General features: G+C 35.8%; 1 long non-coding RNA gene across 1 annotated transcript; it reads left to right on the top strand.

Annotated features, from left to right (window-relative positions):
• Positions 1–2,163: 2,163 nt before the first annotated feature.
• LOC135289604 (uncharacterized) lies at positions 2,164–13,723 on the top strand. Its single transcript, XR_010352373.1, has 3 exons — positions 2,164–2,403; positions 4,497–4,646; positions 13,252–13,723. It is a non-coding gene; the product is annotated as an uncharacterized LOC135289604 (long non-coding RNA).
• The last annotated feature ends 3,594 nt before the right edge of the window (positions 13,724–17,317 follow it).

Below are 17,317 nucleotides of genomic sequence, written 5' to 3'. Positions count from 1 at the left end.
TACTATCTTCTCTCAAATCTTCATATTTGCATACCTGTCAATAGTTAATCATAGCCTTTGACTGCTTAGGTACAGACATCACTGACATGGTTTCCTCTCTGTTCCAAGCTTTCCACCTTCCTGATATCTCTCCTTATATTTCACACCTGTCAAAAACAGCGTGACTGAAACCAACATTTTTATTGCTAGTTTGGCTGTTACTTTTTAAGGTGGTGGTCCTTAAAGGAGTGTCCTTGGCAAAAAGGACCAACCAAAACATTTAGATTGTTACAGCGTAACTTTGACTGCAGATGCCATTATTTCATAGATCACTCTAGGTCACATACAGCTATAACTTAAGTTCAAAGTGTTTCTCTTTATTGATTTTTCTTTCTGTCTAGCTAATACTACACTAAAGGATTTCTTTTCTGGACTATATTTTTCTATTTGGTATTGCAACAAAAAAAACACCCAAACCCATGTCATCAGAGCTCCAGTATAGATGGAATGCATTAATACTGGTGCACAAATGGAACAGCAATACAAAATTATTCTTTATCCTGTTGAAAATTACGTGTCTCCACATGCTGCCATTAAATTCTGTGCAGTCAGAATGTGGTAGACATGCAGTGTGCATTCAGATGCATATTGCAGAGCTAACTGTGTCTCAAATGCATTGTTACATACCGTGCACAGTCTTCACTTCCTTGACTGGGGTCATGCACAGAACAGAAACAAACTCAAGTCACCTGTCTGCCTGGGTTTTCTGTAAGAAATTTTTTTCTCACTCCCAAAGGTTGTGGTAATGATAGTAAGGTCATGTGAAAATATTTTTTAAAGAAATGACAAAAAAAAAAGCACCAAATTTTCAAACTAAATCAAAGTAATACTCAGAAAGAATGTATAATTATTTCCTGTAAGGAGTAAGAAAAATATGAAAATATCTGGAAAAATATGTCAGACAATTCTTAAAATGCACTAAGACTGGTGTATATTTGTAGAATATATATCTATGATACTCTGTATAGAGTTTATATCTATTCTATTTTGTTATTTGAATGGTTAATTGAATTCTCTGTTGCTTAACTGATGTAGCAACAATAGAATGCAAAAAGAGACCATTAAGAGAACAAAACCCCCTGGCATAGCACACTCTTCCTTGTGATATCCTTTTAAAATCAAGTTGGATATCGAATGATAGCCAGGAAAGCAAGCAAATAAATTTACTACTTTTCATTTTTTGCTTTTATAAAAAAAATTAGCATCAATTAAAGAGAATGTTCTATTTTAAAATTTAGAAGGAAAATACAACAATATATCCCTGAAAATTATTCCTAAAAAGGATTTATTTCAAAATGTGTGGGCATTCATGTAGATAAGAATATTAATAATTACAGAATCAAAAACATATCTGAAAGAACTTTAGAAAGCAGAAATCCCACAGCCTGGCCCAAAATAAAATTAAATTTTATTTGTACTATTTCTGACAGAGCTCCAGAAAATTCTTAATAAATTCTGTATTCCATTCCTTTGACATGAAGGCATTGATAAATTTGTTATGAATAGAAAGTTGTATTTTTTTTAGTTGCAGAGTTAAAAACAAGTCAGACCAGTCAGACCTCTTTAGTTTCACTACTAAAGAGGAGCTCTTCAATTACCTGTTAATGGCTGGTGATTAACCATTGTTCCCCTGATGCTGGCCGCTTGCCAGGGACAGACACCAGGACAGACCCTCCAAGTACAAAGAGAATAGCAGTGACATCAGAGCCAGTATGCAGATGAGAAATGCATTGCGCCCCGAATTTTTACAGTTTTACAGTTTTTACAGGAAAAACCCCTAAAATTACGAGTCAACAAGTGACCTACGTGACGTCTAAGGATGGGAGCCTTGGATCCTTTTTGCTTCTCACCCTAACCTGAAAAGATGCTGATTAAAGAGACGCCCCGGGGTGTTAGACAAAAAAGCCAGGAATCTGCTACTCTCCCGTGGGGACGGAATCCTCAGCTCTGCCTGCAGACCAGCGGACAAAGCTGCATCACCCTCCTCCCCCGTGCCACGCCTGGGTGCCACGCCTGGGAGCAACGTGGGCGCAACCCGTCGATTTCTCCCACCTGAGCTGATTCTTTTTAATAAAGGCATTAAAAAGGAGAAAGATCTCCTGCCCATTTATTTCAAATTTTTCTCTAACATATCTAGACATTTTGTTCCAAAGTTAAAACAACTAAGTTCTGGCTTAATTTACATGTGTCTGTAGAACCATTTTTTTCTTGTTGTTCCTCCAAAAATGACAAAAGAGATTGGGGGCAAGGTGACAAGTCAGTCCTGTGGAGAGTGAGACAGCTATCTTCTCCTGCATGAAAAAGTTAAACACTTTGTTTTTACCAGACTTTAGCAATAATTTCTTCTACCTCATTGCCTTTCAGGTAAGTATGAATGATTTGCTTGATTAACATTTCTGGACTTTCTAGCAATCAAATATAAGCAGCCTGACCTATAGCTTTCTGGCTTATTTAACTTATTTCCCTTCCTCTCCCAGCATGAACATCATTAGTCCCATCTGATTAACAAGTTGATTTTTTCAAGTGCTTTCTAATTAACTTTTGGTGGGCGTTTTGTTTTTTTTTTGTTATTGTGGTTGTATAGCCCTCTAACTTTTAGTGTTGCTGGCCACCAGTCATTCTGCAGCCGTACTATTTTGAGAAGGTGCAAAGGTAAGGGAAAGCACTAACTTTTGCCTTACATAATCCATTCATAGCCTTCTGTGTAGACCGCTTGCCTGTGTCCTTCCTATAACAAGGAACATAGAGAACAAATTACCACATATTTTCCACACTCCATTAGCACTTAGCTTCTAAGCTCTTCAACTTAGCTTTCACCAAGACTATTGCACAAAATATTCATGCTTTAGCGTGTAAAGCAAATGCTGAGAGAAAGAGGCAGAGCAGCAAGCTATTCAGACAGGAATAGCATACCAATTCTGCTCACACTCACTGTAGTGCTGGATATTAGTGAAGAAATCTCAACATAGATGCTGCTGATAGCTGGTACCAGAGTTTCAGTATTTGTATATTATCCTTCACTAACCATCACCCAAACACAGAAATAAAAATACCTTGTCTTGCTCTTTTTAAATGGTTTAAACATTAAATTCATTTAAGTTTTCTTTGAGGGACATGAGCAGCTCAGATTTACAGCATACTTTGGCTAATCATGACTAATTGTGATATCTTTATGGTATGGTATCTGTATCCATCTGGAAGTACTGTTTTCTGTGTCAGTGTGGGTTGTATAATACATGTATGGGGAGTGTTAATCTGTTTCTTTCTCTCTGTCATTTGTATGTCCTGTGATTCTCTTTTAAAGCTTTGGGGGAATTCAATTTAACTGTAACGAGTTTAGACTCAGAGTGATTTGTGGTCTTCTCTGGAAGATATATAAACTACCTGACATTGTTAAAGTCTGAAAAGAAACTGATAGCAATATATTTCTTGCTAGAAATTTGTTATCATAGCAGTATCTTGAAGTACCTTTCTAAAACATGCTCTTTGTTTAAAATCCTATGATCTTGCGAGGTAGTCAGGGAACTTTCACTGTATGCCCAGATTTAACAATATAATTTCAAAAATGTTTATCCAGATATGTTTGCCTTTTGAATGCTGGGAAAACAAAACAAAATGGTTGACTGCGTCAAAGAATTAGGTGTTCTTAAATATTACTTGAGAAATACCTAGAATATTGACATATAGCCAATTTAAATTTAAGATGCTAAATTTGGCATGAACAGTGTTAAGATAAATCACGGAACTCTGGAAGAGTCTGGTGCTCAGCCCTACATTTTAGGAGTGTTTTTGCTCAAATGACATCTTAAGTGATGTACAGTCAGAGACAGCAGGAGAAGAGAAAAGAAATTATGTTTTAGGAGCCCCAGACAAGAAGGGGAGAGGAATAAGGAATAGATAAATGACAACACTAGAACATCTGTATTGCATGAAGATGCTTAGTAACAAAGTATTGCCAAAGGTAATGCCCCAATTCATGATGGAAAGAATAAGGAGCTCAAGGGATTAAAACAATATGAAGAGTATTTTGGAAGAGTCGAGAATTTTTTTAACCATAAATCCTCAATAATATCTCAAATAAGAATCTAGGGGCTTATTTTGTCTTTTCTTTTAGTTATACGGAAACAAAATTTTACCATGAGAACATCAATTGCACTAATATAAGTAGAGAGATGAATATAAATTATTACTTGTAAAAGTCGTCTGTAACTTTTTTACATGTAAGAATAAGTTATTATTGAACAATTAAAAAGAGAAAAAAAAATCTGTTACTTTCTCACTGAATAGGTATACATGACAGCTATAAATGACTATATAGCCATAGTAATTTCCCATAATTGTCATCACAATTTCCAAAACATATAGGTTTTGCTACATTGAAAGTAGAAGAGTTTTCTTGTGTAAAGCCAAGAACTGAACCTTCATTAAAAAAAAAACCTCTTTGTCACTCTGGATAGTGCTGACATATCCTCAGAGCAGATGACACACATGAAAATAAATCAGCTACATATATTCAGCTGGAGGAAATAGTCTCAACGGAGAGAAATACTGCTGAAATCTGAGTTGAATTCTTTATGGAAATAATGAACCTGGGTAGGTTTATGAAGGTAAGAACTAGAGTATTTCAAAACTATTGAAATATAATTTGTGAAATGTTCACTGCAAATCCACAGATTTATAATAATTTATGGATGTAGATTTTATTTTTTCTGAGCTCTCCCAGCCTTGAGCAGATTTCCACCATAAACAAACAGTGCACAGTTTTTATTGGATCTATTGAGGAAAAAGTTTGCATGCATATTTACTCATCTGTATAGCCTGGTACAACATGTGATGTTTAGAGGCAATTTTGAGTAATGAGCACTGTAGATAAAATTCTAATTCATAATTTAGTGTAAGTAAGAACATAGATCAATGAGATTTTTTTTAGTTCTAAGACAGTTCAAGATTAAGCTGATGTCATAAATTGTGGGATAGTTCGAGATTTGAGATAATTTTCTATTTTTTTCCTCCTTTTTAAATACCATAATTCAGATTTGTGTGCTGTTGCAGAAGAAAGGAAGGTGGATAAGGGGTATAAGGTCTATGGACTGCAACAGTTACAGAAGCTAAGGATGAATGCTGTTGGAGTCCCCTATTATACATTTGCTCAACACATCTGTATCTTTTAGTCTCGTATTGAGAAATACAAACATAATGCAGCCTGGGAAAAGAGAAGGAGGAAATAAAAATCAATCTGAGAAGACTTTAAACCATTGGTATATTATTAGAAAAAAATTAAAAGCAGTAACTCATTCAGGGACATTAGCCCTTATGCTGCAAATATTAAGTTCAGGTCTGTCATTCCATACAGTTTATAATGATCAAAATGTAACTATCCATATGGAAGAATTTCAGTGCTGTTGTATAAATAATTTCATTGTGATAAGTTACAAATGTGAGTTTATATTAAAGTTTTCATCTCATTCTATAAATCTGGGAAGAATTGCTGATCTCATATACCAGTAAATTCGGATATTTTTGTAATTGTCAATATCTTGCAGTTGTGAACAGTATTAGTGTCTTCAAACTGGAAAACTTTTTATTTATTTTAATTTATTTTTAAATTCATCAATTAAATTAGTCATTTATGCCAAAGATTGAACAGGAAAAAATTTCAATCTTTCTAACAAAATGTATTAGAAATACTAGAAATTACACTGAGAGTCACCTGTGCATAGCCTGAATTAATTTTTTGGGTGTTGCCCTGGAATACTGCAGAATTTTTTTTGTGTGCAGAAGAGCTGTTTATGACGTAAAGTATTTCTCAAGTAGCTTAAAACCCCAAATTTTTCTTTGATAATGAATTCTCTGCTCCCTTTCTGGTGATGAAAATAATTCTAATATGATTTTTCCATCCAACACTTAGTGGTGGATTTCACATTTCTCAACATATGTGTGTTCCTTTACAGATGACTAAAAAGTTTCTCACCTTCCAGTTTCCTTACAGACTTACAGTGGCAAGTCTCAATAACATAATTAGGGACTAGAAATTCTTACCCAATCAGGGATTAATAATTAGATGACTTGGATGTCATCATGGCTAGATTGTATTTCAGACACTAATTCATTGTTCTGGCTACTTGTAGACGCTTAGTTGCTTATTCTCCTAGTGAAACCGTCATATTCTCCTAGTGAAACCACAATTACTTTTGCTCATTTTTAGGAGTCATGCTGAAATCAGGGAAACATTTTTTTTCTGAAGTGAAATGCTAGTTGCTGTCTGATTCTCTGATTCTGTCTCTTTTTTCTATTCTCATTTTTTTCTTTTTTCTTAGCCTGGTAAATAGAATCTGTGGTGATTGATGTAATCATAAACCCTTAGAATATCACTGAGCTTTGCTGTTATTGCTCAATACTAAAAGCAACAGAATATGATACTAAATCATATATTAAAAATGGGAGAGGTCAAGATGGAACAATATTGAATACCAAAAAGCCATTTTGAATTGAGGACAATTTTTATTAGGGGAAAACAAAGCATGATACACAATCACACTAAGAAGGTATTGTAAAGAACAAAAGTTCTTGCTTCATCCTCATCAGACAGGAACATTCATCTTGATTATAAGACATTAGACAGATACTGATCTAAATAAGGCAGTTTATTTTCTCTTGGAAAAAGAAATCACTTTGTAAAAAACCAGTATAATATTTTTAAAGTATATTAAATATATTTTTAATAAAATTATTTGTTATAGACTAGAATTTTAGAGGACTTTAATTCTGTTTTGGTACACATGTCAAGAAGGACAGAGGCTTTGCAGTCAGTCATCAATGTTTTGCTCATAAGATTTATATGGTTAGCAACTCTATATCCACACCTACAAAGCTCATCTCTCTGGATGTGTTCAAGTGTCTCTGAGTTGCCCAGTGATAACACATGAGAAAATGGCATGAAACTGTATCAGGGAAAGATAAAGTTGGATGCTAAGAAAAAAATTCTTCCCCAGTGGTTTGTGAGGCACCACAGCAGGTTCCTCAGGGATATGGTCACAAATTGAGGCATGGCAGAGTTCAAGAATCATTCAGACAACACTTTCAGGCACATCGTATGATTCTTGAGGTGATTCTTTGCAGGGACAGGAGTTGGATTATTATGATCCTTTTAGGTACCTTCCAACTCAGGATTCATGATTCTAGAATGCTTTAATGTCATCATGCAAAATAAAAGGATGGGAAAATTACTATCTTATTCCAACTGAAGCTTTTCATAACATATTGTCTATTCTGTCCAGATCCTGAATTATATTCTACTGAGGGTAGCCTTTGTATATTGTACTACAGATGTTTTGGTTATAAAATAATATTCTGGGTCACACCCGCCTATGATTAGGCAAAATTAACCAGAATAGGGAAATAAGTGGGAGATAATTAGGAGATAACTGGCTGGCTATGAGGACTGACATAGGTGTTCCCTGCTGGTGTCCTGGTCCTGCCATGGTGCCACAGTGGCTGGGGGCTTGGGGCAGCTGTGGGGTGGGCCAGACATTCTGCCACCTAGAGCATCAGGCAGCTCTTGGGGGACAGGGTCAGTAAAGCCTATTAGTGCACTCAGGTCTCTGAGCACTAATTTGCCACTTGTACCTGATTTTGGTCTTTTCAAATGCATCCTGTTCAGTGATTATATAAATCAGCATTAATAGGAGGAAGCACACTTGAAGATGTCAGAGATCTGTTAGTGAGTAATGTGTGCTTGCAGATTCTAATGCTGATACCTGTCTGGTTGCTGTGAGTGGTAAAGTTTTGTGTAAACACACCAGAAAGCCAAGGCCAAACTCTATTTTTTGTTGTGTTTATTATTGTGCATTGTGAAACTTTGCTTTGTAGTTCAGTTTGAAGACTTGGAGGTTTGTTCTTCATCTTCTAGGGCAAAAAAAACCAAACTCCTTTGGCTCTTTTCTAGGAGAGGGTTTTGTTTGTTTGTTTGATTTCTCTATTTCCTTCTTACTTTGTTCCTGAGAAGTAAACTTAGTGGTATCTTCCTCTATCCATTCATCACACACTTGTGCAGTGTGGCATGAAAAAATTCTTGCAGGGAAAGTATTGCAAAATAATGGATGCAAAATTTCTCAAACATGGAAGATGTCCCTTGCTTACCTACCCACTCTTTTAATTTCATTTCAGTGACACACCTCTGAGGATATTGGTTTGATTTTTTTGGCTTCTTTTAGGCATAAGTTGGTGCTGGTTTTGAGAGAGTGCTCTCGAAATCTGAGAAGCGTGACAGATCTGATGGACTACTTCTAGAAGCATGAAAATCCTCAAGGGTTAAAATTTCATGGTCATGATTTTCAAAGTTCTGTCTAAAAGAAACCCAGGAGTTTTCTTGTTGAGACAGCTTTTCAAGATACATTGGAGAATCAGTTGACTGGTTAGTTTTCTTGATTTGTCCCATGAAAAGTAAGTGCAAGTTAGTGCTTATCTAAGGTTTGCAAATAGAACAAGCTATCTTGTAAATCCACGCCTCATTTTTCCCTGCAAAATAAAACTTGGTTCTACTTGTGAGTATTCTGAGTAAATTTCTTACTGGAATACTTCTCAGAAATACTAAGTTAAGTACATTCCATTAACAGAAAAACAATTCAGGAGAACTATAAATAGTCTATAAAAATCATTGAGAGGGTTGGCATATTGAATTACTGTCTTGTTTAAATACTTCTTGATGCAGACAACTATAAAAGACATACCTCTTTCTGGAAGCACCTGTTCCTGGTAGAAGCAAGAGTTATATTGATTTATTGCAATTTATTTTCTCTCTGGATTCTGGTTTTGACACTGTGAGAAGATTAATTGGAATTAATGGCTTTTGCACAGCTAATTAAAGTCACTCTTCCTTCAGTCAAATGAATTCCTTTTATCAGAGACATAACAAAGTCTTGCTTAGTTCCTGCAGTCTGCATGTAAATGTTCCTTGCTTGAGTAAGAATCTGCAGTCATTAGTGGTTGAATACAGGCACTATTAATGATACCTGATGATTTCTTCAGCACTTGAAAAGCACAAATAATATTCCCATTTATTCCTATAGATAGTGCAACAAAATCATAATTTTTTTTTAAAATTGAAGTTAATAAAAGACAGAGTGTATTCTTACTCCTGAGAAGGATTCTGGAGATGAGCATAGTAGTATCAGAAAATGTACTGTCAGCTTTTTATTGTCCTAACAGAAAAAAAAAATGTACAGGTCAAGAAAATTATTTCCTCTATATAATCCAATGATGTAATCTCTCTGTCTAAGCAGGATGCCAAATAGCATATTAATAAATTGCTGTGTAAAAAGGTGTTGCATGGAAAACACAAACAGGGTGGGAAACAGAACAAAATCAACATGCTGCTAATCTGTGTGTGTCTATTGAAAATGGAGGAGGTATATATTTTACTGCAGAGTAAGGCTTTGGAGGAATATTTTTCTTAAACAATTCCATATTTCTAGCATAATGCTTGAGGTGCACTAGACTGTTGGCAAACATGCAGAAGTGCAGTGGCCCTCTGACTTGGTACTGAAGTCTGAACAAGTAAGGGCCAGCTTCTTTTTTTTTCCATCTAACAGTGGATTTATGTTCTACATTGATTTCTGCTTTTATGTGACATGACAATGACAAGAATCCAAGGACATATTGAAGATGATGTTTGACTATGGATTTATTATAAAAAAGTCCCTGTTTGCTGAAGTATTTAGTGTGAATCATCCATGGAATCTTAATTCATGTAATAAAAAGAGAATTTTTTTTTGCAATTCAGAGATCACAGAATATTTTGAATTGAACAATCAAATCCAACTCTTAAGTGAATGGCCTACACAGGGGTTGAACTCACAATCTTGGTGTTGTTAGCACCGTGCTCTAACCAACTGAGCTAAACTCATTTGATAAGATAGTATTTAATCATATGGCTGTAATTACAAGTTCTGTTTCCTAGACACAGGCTTAATTTTCAGAATATATTAATTATTTTTGCTTTTAGACTAGATGTACTCTGAAAAAATGGGATGAATAACATAATAAAAAATTCAAATTAATCTCTCTGGGCAAAAGGTATGACTAGTATTACTCACATAGTCTTTTGTGAATGTTGAAACAAAAGTTCTTGAACATTGACATGAAACAAAGATATGACTTCTTGCACTGGTAATTGCACTATGAATTATTATTTTGGAAGATGTTAATTCTTGAGTTTTGAGCAGTAAGACAAACTGTGATTTGTGTCATGTATCCATTGTATGATGGATCAGGCAGCAAGTTACAAGTAGAAAATGATGTAGAATCAGAGAAAGAGGGGAAGAGGACAAGCAGTTCTAAACCACATAGAAATATTTTGTTACACATATATTAGGAGTAAAAACAGTACTGAATTTATGGTTACATTTCAGCTGCAAAAGCAGACTATTACATTCATTGAATGTATTTCTTTGCTTCAAATAAGCCTTCCATAGTCACTTTAAAACAAATTTTTAAGGAAAAGTTGTAATATTTGTACTTTCTGGTTGTCAAGTCAGTGAAGTAGTACATAAAACTCTGGTCCTGTACAGACATGCAGAAGAAAGGCTGTTTTACAGTAAGAATATAGAGTAGTACATTTTGTCTGAAGGGAGACAGCCACAAGACCCAATCAGGAAGTATCCCAATTTTTGAGGTAATAATTTCTACTTTAGAGAACCTCTGCATTGAGGTTGTTGTGTGTGAATGGAGCCTTATATCTTTTGCAGGACTATAGCATGAATTGCTAGTTGGTTTTAGATGTGAAAATTTAAATAAGGTACAGTTCTTTTTCACACATCCCTGCAAAATTATGTTAATTCTTTGATGCATCTTGGGGTTCAGCCTGGAGAAGAGATGACTCTGGATAGATGTTATGGCTTTTGACTGGAATAGGACTGTTTTATATTAGATGTTGTGAAGAGATTCTTTACTGTGAGAGTCGTGAAGCACTGGGCCAGGTTGCCCAAAAAAATAATGGATGCCCAAATCCTGGAAGTGTTCAAGGCCAGGTGGGGTAAAATTTTGAGCAATTTGTTCTTGTTGGAGGTGTCCCTGCCCATGGCAGGGGGATGGCGCTAGATAATTTTTAAGGCCCCTTAAGGATTCAAACCATTCTTCTATTCTTCTACAATTCTGTAAATTTATATAGTCAAAGAAAAATTAGGAAAGGCTGAACCCAAAATCTCCATGTCTGAGAAAAGCCAGTCTTTAACCCTTACCTGATATTAAGCAAACCAAGCAAACCAAATAAAAACAAACCAAACAGCCAGTAGGCTAAAAAAAACCTGTGTTCTGTTTCTGAGGAAATTCTAAGCAAGAAAGGACTCATGAAGCTCTTCTTCCAATACTTACCTACATAACGTTGTTCACCCTCAAGTAGTATTGCAAATACATTTTGCTGTGCTGTTTCTTCCCAAAACTGCAAGTTGGCACTTGTATATTTCTGTCTGTTCAGGGAATCACTGTATTCATAAAGGATGAAAAAAAATATATACTTTTTTCTTGCTTAGATATTTTGATGCTGAAGTGTTTTCAAAGTTATAATTTAAAAGCCAAGTTTTGAGCCTTGTGAAATATAGACTTCCATTACAGACATAGTTTGGTAAGCTAGTATGCTTTGGGATGAATGACTTATTTAAAACTTCAAACAACAATTTGGTAGTTGTGTGTCAAGAAGGTATTTCTCATTCTTCAATTCACTGCTGAAAGCTTTCTGAACTGATACAGACGAAACGACGAATATCTTTCAGATGCCATAGTCTTAACTCAGAAAATCCCTACAGGTTTTCATACAGTCCTTTGAAAATGTCATTTTTGAGTTATCTGAATTTGTGCTGAAAAGAGAAGTTTCTCAACCACAATGCTGTTTCAGCTGCATTTTGTCATGGTTTAACCTCAGCTGACAACCAAGTCTCACATAGCCACTTGCTCATTCTCTCCCCTTCTGGCACAGGGGAAAAAATTGGTAGACTAAAAGTAAAAAAAAACTTGTAGGTTGAGATAAAAACAGTGTAATAATTGAAATAAAATAAATTTAAAACAATGTTAATTAATTGTAATGAAAGGAAATTAACAAAGAGAATAAATAAGACCCAAGAAAGATAAGTGATTCAATAGAATACTATTGCATACCACCAACCAACAGATGCTCAGCCTGGACCCTCAGCCACAGGACCCCTTCAATTTTCCCCCTCGTTTCTTTTGCTGAGCATAATGCCATATGGTTAGGATATTCCTTTGGTCAGCTGAAGTCTGCTGTCCTGACTGTTTCCTGTGCCAACTTCTTTCCTTCCCCCAGTGCCTCCCCCTATTCTCCTTGCTGGGCAGAAGAGAAGCAGAAAAGCCCTTTGCTGAAGCCTTGCTCAGATGCATTGAAAACTTCCCTCTGGTATCACCCCTGTTCAGCACAAATCCAAAACACAGACCCATACTAGCCTCTATGAAGAAAATTTACTCTAAACCTGACAGAAAAGCAAGGCACACTTTGATTAGCAAATTTTGCCTTTGTCTAAATTAGTCTAGTAGTCATTGCTGCCTATTCTATTGATTCAATATAAAACTATTTCAGATTAGCAGCAGATAATCCTCAAATAAATTGATAAGAAAATGAAGAGCTTGCTGCATTAGTCTTTCCCTGGTAGCACTTTGAGAAGTCATCTTTTTTTGATGTTCAAAAGCAAGTGAGTTTGTGAGTGCATGTGGGTTTGCTGGAGCCAATGCCTATTTCAGCAGCTTGTAGATAAAAATTTCTATACCTTATTTTTTTATTTGCCATACTGCTCAAGTATTATTTAATTAGAGCCAAGTCCCCCACATTTCAACGTATTTTACTACTCCAGTATGTATAGAGAGCTTTCAAATGCTAATAAAAAAATCCCAAATTTCTAAATATATTTTTTCTCTTAATTGCATTGAAATTTTATACACAAATACAATAAATATAATATGATACACATAACTTATTAGGATATTATATAACACAAAGTAATATTACATGTATTTTTTAATAATAAATCTAATATAATTTTGACAGATTGTGTAATGAGAATTATCCAATACTGAGAATTAAGCTTACCATGGTTTCAAAGTTTATGAGTTATTTTGTCACATTTTGTTTTATGCATGAATTCAAGTATCTCCACAGAGAAATGTATTGGAATGCAACTCTTCTCTCATGCATTCTTTACTTTAAAGCAGTTCCTTTGCTTCTTAAAGAGCTTGGCTGCTGTGTATTGTGAAGAACACCTCTGTCAACATTCTCTGCTGAGCACCAGTCTCCACAGAAGCTTTCTCTCTCTCACTCTGGAACAGCTAACAGCCTGAATCTCCACGTAGTTTCCTGCTGAAGCAGGGAGATGGAATAAGTAAATTCCACCTGATAAGCAAGACTGTTGATAGCTGGAAATAAAATCTGGGAGAAACTTGGCTGGAAGACAGTTGGAGGTCACAATCAAGGCTCGGTCCTGTACAGGTGACACTGTAAAATCAGGATATGACTTTAAATGTGTGAGCTAAATAGTCCCGCTCTTTCAGATGTAATCTGAGCCTAGTTTTGTAGAGAGAGAGCTCCTGCCTAGTACAAGTAGCAAAATCCAAGCCTTGCAAAAATGTGAGGCTAAATTTTAACTTATCATAAGAAAGAGGACATCAAGGAAAATGAGTATCAAAACGGTGCAAAAATGTGTTTGGAATACTGTGACATACACAGTTAATCAGTAGAGGGAAGGTCATCCCAGGAGCACTGTCTGTGTTGCTGAAAACTGTAAAATTGCTTTATTTTTCTTTTCTCAGATTCTCATGATTTTGAACTCCTAATTCTAATTACAGAAGAGCCTTAGACAAAAATTAGGAATGCTAGTCAGTGCAAGTGACAGTAAGTCATTCAGAAGAAACAATACACTTCCTCTTGTTTTGAAGAGAGGAAAATATTAAGCTCATCAAAACAGCGATGAAACTCAGACATGGAAGCAATGCTGAGAGAAAGGAGTTGTTGCCAACCTGGATGTTCTGGAAAATTTATATTTGTAAGCTGTGTTGTTAAAGCCTGCAGTATTTCACTAACTTTGCTTTTGTTGCATGGTTTGTTTATGAATACAGTAAAAGTCAGCTGCTTTGTCACAAAACATGAACAGAAAGAAGTAGCTGCTGCTGCTGTTTATTTTCACTTCCTGTACTACCAGCTGTTTGATGTAGACATTAAAGACAGAAGTAATTGATGTCAAAATTTACTGAGGCTGGCAGGGTCTCCTACTTGTGTGAAAGGAAAAGTACATTGTATCCTGTGCTTCTATTTGTGTGTGGAGCACTTGGAATATCAGACTTTGAGAGTGCTAGTCAGAGGAGGAATTGGCAGTGCCTGGAGAGATGTCTAGAAATCACAGGATGTGGTGGTCACTGATGAATACTTGCACCTTGGAAAATAAATGCAGATAATATATCAAAAGCTACAAGGACCATTTTTTCCTTTACACATTCTGAACTTTATAAAACAAAAAAACCCTTGCAAATAGTGAATGATGAGCAGAAGATATGTAGTTACAATTTTACAATTCTTGAAGCCATGACACCTAAACCACGAGCACTTGCATGTGCTAGTTATGTCGTCAGCAGTGAGCCAGGCTGCTTTCAACTCATAACAGAGTTAGTGAGCTGTCTGGTTAGTTTCTGGACATGAAACTGTAAAAATGCATGTGCATCCCAAATAATTGTAAAAACAGGGAACTAAGTAAAATAACTCTTAAAATGAAAATTTTATTTTTTAGGGGCTAAAAAAGCACTATGATACCCTGTGGGACATGACTGTTCTTTCAGTGTGAAAACATTAAATCATGCTGAAGTTTACTTACTATTTACTCCAAAAATAACATAGAAATTTTCAGTGCATGGAGACATCATGGACAATTAAAAGTTGACTCCTGTCAGTGCTGTCAAAGGAAAAAATATGTAAAGAGAAATGGGTTATTCACGAGAAGCAGTAAGGACCACCACAGAAGTGCATGATTCAGAAGATGAAATGATGTGGCTGGGTGGTGTGGTGCAGACTTTACAGGGTTTGTGTTGAGAGCAGGGTTCATGTTGCTGATGATGCTTGGTACAGAGGCAAATTTCATTTCAAATGGCAGAAAACACAATTCAATACACCAACTTTGCTCAAAATTCTATGCATAGGGATATCAGGATCTTCTCCCCAGAGCTACACCCTCTCCCACTGGCATCACTTCTGGGGATCTGACTTCTGGAGGTAGAGCTGCAGGACTCTGGCCCAAATATCATGGAGACCCCGTTAGCCCCTTCCTTACAATGGTCTCAGTTCCTCTGAATAGTGGCTCTGCTGTCACAAGCATCAACTGGTCCCTTGCAGTTTGGAATCCCCTATAAACATCAAAGTCATGCACCTTGTCACCTATGCAGATCATTGAGAAGAGGCTCTCGTTTCCAGTCAACAAGAAGTGAATTATCAATCAATCATCCCTTTTTGAGTAAAATTATCCAATTTTTTTTCTCATTCTTCTGATGGTGCACCCATCCAGACCATAACAACTCAACACAGAAGAATGCTGTGGGAGATGGTGACAAAACCCATGCTAGTGTCAAGGTGAAGGACATCTACACTTTTCCTCTTAGCCACAAATTATCACAGCAGGCAATTGTCTGGGACTGACATAGTTCACTCATCCTCAGTCTATGCTGGCTATTTTGTGCACCCTGAGTTGTGTTCCTACAGGATTTATTCAAAGGTCTTCCCTAGTATTAAATTTTCTGACAAGTCTATACCTACTCAGATCTTGCCCTTTTGAAGGCGGGCACAGCCCTTGTATTTTGGGTTCTTTCCCTGATCACCAGAACATTTCTCTGATGCTAGACAGCAAGCTTGCATGGACACCAGCTGCCTCCTCAGCCTCAGCCCTGAGTGCAGCCTATCAGCTTTGATCCTGACAACACCTTGCTATTTTCTGCAGAGGGTTGAGGTGTGCAGTAATATCTCAGTAGGGCGGGTCATCTTAGGCATGCTGCCTCAGTGGTGCAGATATCTGCTGCTGATTCCAGAGTACCTGTCACAGCAAATTTGAATATCGCTTCTCTGTGACACATGAGTGCTATGAATGCATATTCCTGGTTTCTCCTTTAATACACAAGGGGCTGACAGACTGTCCAAAAAATCCTTTATGAGCTTCTGCTGTGTTGTTGTACTTTTGGTAGGATCAAAATGCAGGACATGGTGACCTCTTTTGCAGAGCTGTGATCAAGCTGTTGGCTTAAAAGATCAAATTATGGTGTTATTCTTCATTATCCTAATGGCTTTCAGGTTCTTCTGGATTTCAAATAATTGATAATGACATCACTTTCACTTCCATTTGCCATTATATAATTTGCCACTGGTGTTCAGAACTGTGTGAAACAAATAATTTGATCACATCAGATTTTTCTATTGCTTTCTGATTGGAAATTAAGAATATTTACTTTCTACTTGACTACTTTACTTTTCTTGATTAATTTGTCTTCATTTACATATATTTTTCAATCATGGTTTCTTTTAATCTTTTTACTCTTCCAGTGCTTATATTAAATTAAAATAGGATTCAGATGCATACATATCCCCTTTAGTTTCTGAAAATGGTGCAGTCATTAAACTAAGTGAATTTATGTCATGTTTGCATTTACTTACTTGGAATTTTTGCCTCACCAAAACCAGCCTATACCAAATTAGGAAATCAATGAATTTTCACAATGAATAATTCTGGCTTAATTTACTAATTAAAGCACATCTACTGAAGAAAAAGAGCTACACCATATGACTAGTTAAAACCATTCAAGTGTTACCATTTAATATTCTGATCAAGCAGCCCACAAATGTGTGACAGAAAAAGAATTTTTATTGTAACTCTTTGATAAATAGTTTTGAATTACTGATATCTTCCGAGATAACTGCAGTAAAAAACTGTAGATGAACCTGACCTGGAAAATTATTCCTTACAATTTATTTCTTCACCTCTAATTAAAAACAATAAAACCTTCTTCATGAATATTTAATCTTAACAAAAGTCGTACAAGTTCCATTACTGTTATTTGGAAAGTTTTATGTCAAGAAAGCATATGATCTCCTATTTATCTCTTTTTTTCCCTTTAAATGCATGAATATTTTAGAGAAAATTAGACTATTCTTTTCCTGACAATAAATTTGGCCTATGTGTTAATTTCTTTAGAGATAAAAGCGTTCCAAGAGGATACAAAAACATGAGTATAGATATTTTTACTCCTT

This window comes from Passer domesticus, chromosome Z, assembly GCF_036417665.1.
Source record: "Passer domesticus isolate bPasDom1 chromosome Z, bPasDom1.hap1, whole genome shotgun sequence".
Classification (NCBI taxonomy): Eukaryota; Metazoa; Chordata; class Aves; order Passeriformes; family Passeridae; genus Passer; species Passer domesticus.
Note: the sequence above shows the minus strand (reverse complement) of the source record. Positions and strands in the feature narration are given on the sequence as shown.